This window comes from Chiloscyllium punctatum, chromosome 1 (assembly GCF_047496795.1).
Source record: "Chiloscyllium punctatum isolate Juve2018m chromosome 1, sChiPun1.3, whole genome shotgun sequence".
Taxonomy (NCBI): Eukaryota; Metazoa; Chordata; class Chondrichthyes; order Orectolobiformes; family Hemiscylliidae; genus Chiloscyllium; species Chiloscyllium punctatum.
Genome location: NC_092739.1, coordinates 143,213,362 through 143,223,496, shown reverse-complemented (window position 1 = coordinate 143,223,496; position 10,135 = coordinate 143,213,362).

Here is a 10,135-nt window from a genome sequence, read left to right as displayed (position 1 = left end):
CACATGGGCTGCTACCACAACTATTCCATTGTCAGCTGTTAATGGTCCCATTTAGTAGCTATTGACCCTCCCAGACTGACCTTTGCCCTTTCCTTTGCCTGGCTAACTGCTGTTTTTTCTCTCTCTCTCTCTCTCTAGGCTTCACTTTCACCTATCGTTTACTTCTCCCCATTCCTCATCTCAGCATTAATACCAACCTTTCTGTAGCTACAATCAGTCTGAAGATAGGTAACTGGACCTGAAACATTAACTTTGCTTTCTCTCTACAGATGCTGCCAGACCTGCTGAGTTTTCCCTGCCATTTCTGTTTTTGTTTCTGATTTCCAGCATTTGCAGTTCTTTGGTATTTTTGTTAAGTTCTTTCTTAATGTCCATGCACTGGTAAGGTTTGAGATGACTGAAGGTCAGGTGTTGCCTGGAATTCTATGAATGAGTGTCAATCACTATAATGGAATTTGATTAGATTCCCTACAGTGTGGAAACAGGCCTTTTGGCCCAACAAGTCCACACTGACCCCCTGAAGAGTAACCCCCACACACTACCCATTTCCCTCTGACTAATGCACCTAACATTATGGGCAATTTAGCATGGCCAATTCACCTGGCCTGCACATCTTTGGATTGTGGGAGGAAACCGGAGCACCTGGAGGAAACCCACACAGACACAGGGAGAATGTGTAAACTGCACACAAGGCTGGAATCGAACCTGGGTCCCTGGCAGGTCCCTGGCGCTGTGAGGCAGCAGTGCTAACCACTGAGCCACCATGCCACCCTAATTGTTTTGTACTTGGCTGGTAGACTCCAGTTATGATGAAAATTATAACAATGAGACCCAGCAAGGCTTGGGGGTTAGCTCAGAAAGGGACGATCTGCTTCTTAAATCTTGAGGAAAATCAAAGCAAAATATGAATTGAACATGCGTCCTACTCAGATGGGTGGGCTCTATGACCCATGAGCTCAGGGAAAGTGTAAATTAAAACCAAGCTTTTAAAAAAAAACAGAAAGTTCTAGAAATATTCAGCAGGTCTAGAAGCATCTGTGTTGTTGATGTATGTATCTGTTTACTCTATTGTAAGTCCTTGTTTAAAGTTGCAGTTATCATCCTGAAAATCACAACTTTAAGTGAATCAGGGATTCCCATTGGAATCAATATTAAAGTCTGAGTAAGGTTCCATGGGAGAGTTCTCACCTAGAAAATAAATTACGTGCAATTCTGGTCTCCTTCCTATTGGAAAGATGTTGTGAAACTTGAAAGGGTTCAGAAAAGATTTACAAGGATGCTGCCAGGGTTGGAGGATCTGAGAGGTTGAACAGGCTGAGGCTGTTTTCCCTGGAGTGTCGGAGGCTGAGGGGTATCCTTAAAGAGGTTTACAAAATTATGAGGGACATGGATAGGATAAATAGACAAAGTCTTTTCCCTGGGGTCGGGGAGTCCAGAGCGAGAGGGCATAGATATAGGGTGAGAGGGGAAAGATATAAAAGAGACCTAAGGGGCAACTCTTTCACACAGAGTGAGGTACGTGTATGGAATGAGCTGACAGAGGAAGTGGTGGAGGCTGGTACAATTGTAACATTTAAGAGGCATCTGGATGGGTATATGAATAGCAAAGGTTTGGAGGGATATGGGCCAGGTGCTGGCAGGTGGGATATCTGGTCGGCATGGACGGGTTGGACCGAAGGGTCTGTTTCCATGCTGTACATCTCTATGACTCTATAAATTCAAATTAGGTCCCAAACAAGCACAGCATTGACAGTTTCTAGCTGAAGTAACTTATAAAATAAAATAGGTTACTAAATTTATCAAGGTACAATATTCAATTAAAAAATACACCCATCATACAGTACTTTTAGATTGACTGGTCTCCATGATGTGGTAAGAAGGGGACAGCTCTCACTACAGCCCCAGGAATAGCTGCACTGACCAACTCCTGCCACAAGATGGAGCCCAGGGCTTAGGCATTCCAGAATGAATGGGCCCAGAGCAAAGGCAGGATCCAGGAGAATCAAATAAAATACTGAGGACGCTGGCAATCTGAAACAAAGTCAGAAAGTGCTGTGCAGGTCTGGTAACATCCCTAGAGAGAAAAGCAGACTTAAAGTTTCATGTGTAGTGATTTTTTTCATCTTCTCTGCTGTAAGGAAAACAACCCCAGCTTCTTAAACCTTGAGGAAAATCAAAGCAAAATATGAGTTGAACATGTCCCCTATTCAGAAATGGGGTCTCTGTTGCCCAGTCTCTCTTCATTGCTGAATCTCTTTAACCCTGGTTGCATACTGATAAATCTCTGCTGCACCCTCTATAGTACAATCATAGAATCACTACAGTGTGGAAGAAGGCCATTCAGCCCATGGAGTCATTTGACCCTCTGAAGAGCATCCCACCCAACCCAACCTCCTACCCTATCCCTATAACTTTGCGTTTCCCACGGCTAACCTAACCGATCTAAACCTCCCAGACACCATGGACAATTTGCCATGGTTAATCCACCTAATCTGCACATCTTTGGGCTCTGGGAGGAAACCAGAGCACCCAGAGGAAACCCATGCAGATGCAAACTCCTCACAGACAGTCGCTCGAGGGTGGAATCAAACCTGGATCCCTGATGATGTGAGGCAGCAGTGCTAACCACTCCATGTCCTTCCTATAGTGTGGTAGCCAGGGTTGCACTCAGTACATGTGGCCCAACTAACATTACGCATAGTTCCATCAATATCCTCCTTGCTCCTGTATTCAATGCCTGTATCCCATAATGATTCTTTACCACCTTACATACTTCGTCATCTGCCTTCAAGGACCAATGGACAAGATTCCATGGCATCTTCGCTTCTTATCTAATCTACCATGCAAAACCTTGTTAAAAGCCTTACTGAAGTCCACACACCATCTGAACTAACATCACCTAAACACCTTGTCAACTCCTCAAAAAAGTATTCAAATTTGGTAGACACGATCTCTCCCTTAGAAACTCATGCTCACTATCCTTGATCAACCCTTGCCTCTCCAAGTAGAGATTAATCCTGTCCTTCAGATTTATTCCAATAGTTGCTGTACTTCTAACATGAGACTCACTGGCCTGGAGTTTCCTGAATTTTCCTTACCACCTTTCTGAAATAATGGCACCGCAATAGATGTTCTCCAGTCCTCTGGCACCTTCTCCTGTGTACAGAGAGGATTTGAAAATTAATATCAGACTCCCCGTAATCTTTTCCCTTGCTTCCCACAATATCACGGGATGCATCTTGTCTGTGCCTTCAGCTCCATGAGTTCTCCCAGGTACAAACTCCTTTCTAATAATAACTTCCCTTCAACAACTATTCTCCCCAGCTACTTGGATCTCTTGTTCTGGAAGGTTTCTGATACCTCCCTCAGTGAAAACAGACACAAAGCAATTACTTAGTTTCTGTACAATTTCTCTATTCCCCATTATAAATTTTCTGACTGTACCTGCAATGAAACCATATTTGTTTTTGCTATATTTGCTTATAAACACCTAGAAAAGCTTTCATCGGCCATTTTTAAGTTTTTAATCTGGATTCTCCCTTTCCTTGTCCATTTCTTGGTCCTCCTTTGCTGTATTCCCAATCCTCAGGTAAATTAGTCCTTTTTATTAAATTACAGTAGATTTAAAATTACATGTCCTCTAGTTGGGTCCTCCATATACTTATAGAGTCATAGAGACATACAGCATGAAATTCGACCCATTGGTCCAACCAGTCCATAATCCCAAACTAAACTATTCCCACCTGCCTGCTCCTGACCCATATCTCTCCAAACCTTTCCGATTTGAATTCAATTGAATTATCTTTATTGTCACATGCACTTGAATGAGTGCAGTAATAAGCTTGTAATGTCACCACTTTGGTGCCACCTCAGGTACAGGGTGCCTGTGTTAGCCACCACTAGCCTCCCCTCAGGGACTCACTGCCCCTCCATTAGTCTCCGCTCTGGGACTCACTGCCCCTCCATTAGTCTCCGCTCTGGGACTCACTGCCCCTCCATTAGTCTCTGTTCTGGGACTCACTGCCCCTCCATTAGCGTCCGCGCTGGGACTCACTGACTCCCTGCTGGCCTGGTGTGGGACTCACTGCCCCCTGCTGGCCTGGAATGGGACTCACAGCCCCTGCTGGCCTGGTGTGGGACTCACTGCCGCCCTGCTGCCATGGTGTGGGACTCACTGCCCCCCTGCTGGCCCTGTGTGGTACTCTCTGCTCCCTGCTGGCCAGGTCTGGGACTCACAGCCCCCTACTGGCCTGGTATGGGACTCACTGCTTCCTGCTGGCCTGGTCTGGGTCTCACACCCCCCTGCTGGCTTGTTCTGGGACTCACGGCCCCCTGCTGGCCTGGTGTGGGACTCATGGCCCACTGCTGGCCTGGTGTGAAACTCACTGCCCCCTGCTTGCCTGGTCTGGAACTCACTTTCTGGATTAGTGGTGCTGGAAGAGCACAGCAGTTCAGGCAGCATCCAAGTAGCTTTAATCGACGTTTCGGGCAAAAGCCCTTCATCAGGAATAAAGGCAGTGAGCCTGAAGCGTGGAGAGATAAGCTAGAGGAGGGTGGGGGTGGGGAGAAAGTAGCATAGAGTACAATGGGTGAGTGGGGGAGGGGATGAAGGTGATAGGTCAAGGAGGAGAGGGTGGAGTGGATAGGTGGAAAAGGAGATAGGCAGGTAGGACAAGTCCGGACAAGTCATGGGGACAGTTACTGAGCTGGAAGTTTAGAACTAGGGTGAGGTGGGGGAAGGGGAAATGAGGAAACTGTTGAAGTCCACATTGATGCCCTGGGGTTGAAGTGTTCCGAGGTGGAAGATGAGGCGTTCTTCCTCCAGGCGTCTGGTGGTGAGGGAGCGGCGGTGAAGGAGGCCCAGGACCTCCATGTCCTCGGCAGAGTGGGAGGGGGAGTTGAAATGTTGGGCCACGGGGCGGTGTGGTTGATTGGTGCGGGTGTCCCGGAGATGTTCCCTAAAGCGCTCTGCTAGGAGGCGCCCAGTCTCCCCAATGTAGAGGAGACTGCATCGGGAGCAACGGATACAATAAATGATATTAGTGGATGTGCAAGTAAAACTTTGATGGATGTGGAAGGCTCCTTTAGGGCCTTGGATAGAGGGGAGGGAGGAGGTGTGGGCGCAGGTTTTACAGTTCCTGCGGTGGCAGGGGAAAGTGCCAGGATTGGAGGGTGGGTTGTTTGGGGGCGTGGACCTGACCAGGTAGTCGCGGAGGGAACGGTCTTTGCGGAAGGCGGAAAGGGGTGGGGAGGGAAATATATCCCTGGTGGTGGGGTCTGTTTGGAGGTGGCGGAAATGTCGGCGGTTGATTTGGTTTATGCGAAGGTTGGTAGGGTGGAAGGTGAGCACCAGGGGCGTTCTGTCCTTGTTATGGTTGGAGGGGTGGGGTCTGAGGGCGGAGGTGCGTGATGTAGACGAGATGCGTTGGAGGGCATCTTTAACCACGTGGGAAGGGAAATTGCGGTCTCTAAAGAACGAGGCCATCTGGTGTGTTCTGTGGTGGAACTGGTCCTCCTGGGAGCAGATCCGGTGGAGGCGGAGAAATTGGGAATACTGGATGTTATTTTTGCAAGAGATAGGGTGGGAAGAGGTGAAATCCAGGTAGCTGTGGGAGTCGGTGGGTTTGTAAAAAATGTCAGTGTCAAGTTGGTTGTCATTAATGGAGATGGAGAGGTCCAGGAAGGGGAGGGAGGTGTCAGAGATGGTCCAGGTAAATTTAAGGGCAAGGTGGAATGTGTTGGTGAAGTTGATGAATTGCTCAACCTCCTCGCGGGAGCACAAGGTGGCGCCAATGCAGTCATCAATGTAGCGGAGGAAGAGGTGGGGAGTGGTGCCGGTGTAATTACGGAAGATCAACTGTTCTACATAGCCAACAAAGAGACAGGCATAGCTGGGGCCCATACATGTGCCCATGGCTACGCCTTTGGTCTGGAGGAAGTGGAAGGATTCAAAGGAGAAATTGTTAAGGGTGAGGACCAGTTCGGCCAAACGAATGAGAGTGTCAGTGGAAGGGTACTGTTGGGGACGTCTGGAGAGGAAAAAACGGAGGGCTTGGAGGCCCTGGTCATGGCGGACCGAGGTGTAGAGGGATTGGATATCCATGGTGAAGGTGAGGCGTTGGGGGCCAGGGAAACGGAAGTCTTGGAGGAGGTGGAGGGCGTGGGTGGTTTCTCGAACGTATGTGGGGATTTCCTGGACTAGGGGGGATAGGACAGTGTCGAGGTAGGTAGAGATGAGTTCAGTGGGGCAGGAGCATGCTGAGACAATGGGTCGGCCAGGGTGGTCAGGCTTGTGGATCTTGGGAAGGAGGTAGAACCGGGCAGTGCGGGGTTCCCGGACTATGAGGTTGGAAGCTGTGGGTGGGAGATTCTCCTGAGGTGATGAGGTTCTGTATGGTCTGGGAGATGATGGTTTGGTGATGGGGGGTGGGGTCATGGTCGAGGGGGCAGTAGGAAGAGGTGTCCTCGAGTTAACATTTGGCTTCAGCGGTGTAGAGGTCAGTGCGCCAGACTACCACTGCGCCCCCTTTATCCGCTGGCTTAATGGTGAGGTTGGGATTGGAGCAGAGGGATTGGAGGGCTGCGCGTTGTGAGGGTGAGAGGTTGGAGTGGGGGAGGGGGGACGACAGGTTGAGGCGGTTAATGTCCCAGCAGCAGTTGGAAATGAAGAGGTCGAGGGCAGGTAATAGGCCAGCGCGGGGTGTCCAGGTGGATGCAGTGTGTTGGAGGTGGGTGAAGGGGTCCTCAGAAGGTGGGCGGGAGTCCTGGAACTCACTGCCCACTGCTGACTTGGTCTGGGGCTCAATGCACCCTGCTGGCCTGGTTTGGGACTCACTGCCCCCTGCTGGCCTGGTGTGGGACTCACGGTCCACTGCTGACCTGGTCTGGGACTCACTGCACCCCTGCTGGCCTGGTCTCGGACTCATGGATCCCTCTTGGCCTGGTGTAGGACTCACTGCCCCCTGCTGGCCTGGTCTGCAACTCACTGTCCACTGCTGGCCTGGTCTGGAACTCACAGCCCTCTGCTGACCTGGTGTGGGACTCACGGCCCACTGCTGGCCTGGTCTAGGCCCCACAGACCCCTGCTGGCCTGGTATGGGACTAACGGCCCACTGCTGGCCTGGTCTGGGAATCACGGCCCCCTGCTGGCCTGGTCTGGGACTCATGGCCCCCTGCTGGCCTGGTGTCGGACTCATGGCCCACTGCTGGCCTGGTCTGGAACTCACAGCCCTCTGCTGACCTGGTGTGGGACTCACGGCCCACTGCTGGCCTGGTCTAGGCCCCACAGACCCCTGCTGGCCTGGTATGGGACTAACGGCCCACTGCTGGCCTGGTCTGGGAATCACGGCCCCCTGCTGGCCTGGTCTGGGACTCATGGCCCCCTGCTGGCCTGGTGTCGGACTCATGGCCCACTGCTGACCTGGTCTGGGACTCACGGCCCCCTGCTGACCTGGTTTGGGACTCACTGCCCTCCTGCTGGCTTGATCTGCAACAGACTGCCCCCTGCTGACCTGGTCTGGAACTCACGGCCCCCTGCTGGCCCGGTGTGGGACTCACGGCCACTGCTGGCCTGGTGTGGGTCTCACAGCACCCTGCTGGTCTGGCCCGGGATACAGTGCCCTCTGCTGGCCTGGTCTGGGACTAATGGCCCCCTGCTGACCTGGTGTGTGACTCACAGCCCACTGCTGGCCTGGTCTGGGCCTCACAGACCCCTGCTGGCCTGGTCTGTGACTCATGACCCCCTGCTGGCCTGGCGTCGGACTCACGGCTCCCTGCTGGCCTGGTCTGGGACTCACTGTCGCTCTGCTGGAATGGTGTGGGACTCAGTGCCCCCTGCTGGCCTGGTGTGGGACTCACTGCCCCCTGCTGACCCGGTGTGGGACTCACAGCCATCTGCTGGCATGGTCTGGGACTCACTGCCCCCTGCTTACCTGGTCTGGAACACATAGCCCCCTGCTGGGCTGTTGTGGGACTCACTACCCCCCTGCTGCCCTAGTCTGGAACTCACTGCCCCCTGCTGGCCTGGTCTGGAACTCACTGCCCCCCTGCTGGCCTGGTCTGGAACTCACTGCCCCCTGCTGACCTGGTGTTGGACTCACAGCCCCCTGCTGGCCTGGTGTGGGACTCCCAGCCCCCTGCTGGTCCGGTGTGGGACTCACAGCCCCCTGCTGGCATCGTCTGGGAGTCACTGCCCCCTGCTGACCTAGTCTGGAACTCACAGCCCCCTGCTGATCTGGTATTGGACTGACAGCCCCCTGCTGACCTGGTGTGGCACTCACATCCCCCTGCTGGCCTGGTGTGGGTCTCACTGCCCCCTGCTGGCCTGGTGTGGGACTCATGGCCCACTGCTGTCCCGGTCTGGGTCTCACGGCCCCCTGCTCGCCTAGTGTGGGACTCACGGCCCACTGCTGACGTGGTGTGGGATTCAGTACTGCCCGGCTTCCGTGGTATGGGACTCACGGCCCTCTGCTGGCCTGGTCCGGGACTCACTGCCCCCTGCTGACCTGGTCTGGCACTCACGGCCCCCTGCTGGCCAGGTCTGGAGGTCACTGGCCCCTGATGACCTGGTCTGGGACGCACTGTCCTCTGCTGGTGTGGAGTGGGACTCACTGTCCCCTGCTGGCCTGGTCTGGGATTCGCTGCCCCCTTGCTGGCCTGGTCTGGGACTCACAGCCCTCTGCTGGCCTGGTCTGGAACTCCCAGCACTCTGCTGGCCTGGTCTGGGACTCACTGCCCCCCTGCTGACCTGGTCTGGGGCACACTGCCCCTCTGCTGGCCTGGTCTGGGACTCACAGCCCCCTGCTGGCCTGGTCTCGAACTCACAGCCCTCTGCTGGCCTGGTGTGGGACTCATGGCCCCCTGCTGGACTGGCCCAGGATTCACTGCCCTCTGCTGGTCTTGTCTGGGACTAACGGCCCCCTGCTGGCCTGGTCTGGGCCTCACAGGCCCCTGCTGGCCTGGTGTGGGACTCACGGCCCACTGCTGGCCTGGTCTGGAACTCACGCCCCCCTGCTGGCCAGGTGTGGACTCACTGCCCCCTGCTGGCCTGGTGTGGGAATCATGGCCCCCTGCCGGTCTGGTCTGGGACTCACAGCCCCCTGCTGGCCTGGTCTGGAACTCACAGACCCCTGCTGGCCTGCTGTGGGAATCATGGCCCCCTGCTGGTCTGGTCTGGGACTCACTGTCTCATGCTGGCCTGGTCTGGTCCTCACGGCCCATTGCTGGCCTAGCCTGGGACTCATGGCCTCCCTGCTGGCCTGGTGTGGGACTAACGGCCCACTGCTGTCCTGGTCTGGGACTCACAGACCCCTGCTGACCCAGTCTGGCACTCACGGCCCTCTGCTGGCCTGGTCTGGAACTCACTGGCCCCTGCTGACCTGGTCTGGGACTCACTGTCCTCTGCTGGTGTGGTGTGGTACTCACTGCCCCCTGCTGGCCTGGTCTGGGATTCACTGCCCTCTGCTGGCCTGGTCTGGAACTCACAGACCTCTGCTGGCCTGGTCTGGGACTCACTGCTCCCCTGCTGGCCTGGTCTGGGACACACTGCCCCCATGCTGGCCTGGTCTGGGACTCACAGCCCCCTGCTGGCCTGATCTGGAACTCACAGCCCTCTGCTGGCCTGGTGTAGGACTCATGGCCCCCTGCTGGCCTGGTCTGGGACTCACAGTCCCCTGCTGGTTGGTGTGGGACTCACGGCCCACTGCTGGCCTGGTCTGGAACTCGCTGCCACATGGTTGGTGTGGGACTCACAGCCCCACTGCTGGCCTGGTCTGGGACTCACAGCCCCCTGCTCACCTGGTGTGGGACTCATGGCCCCCTGCTGGCCTGGTATGGGACTCATGGCCCCCTGCTGGCCTGTAGTGGGACTCACTGCCGCCCTGCTGCCGTGGTTTGAGACTCACTGCCCCCTGCTGACCAGTTCTCGGATGCACGGCCCCCTGCTGACCTGGTGTGTGACTCACAGCCCACTGCTGGCCTGGTCTGGGCCTCACAGACCCCTGCTGGCCTGGTGTCGGACTCATGGCCCACTGCTGACCTGGTCTGGATATCACGCCCCCCTGCTGGCCTGGTCTGGGCCTCACAGACCCCTGCTGGCATGGTCTGGAATGCACGGCACTCTGCTGGCCTGGTCTGG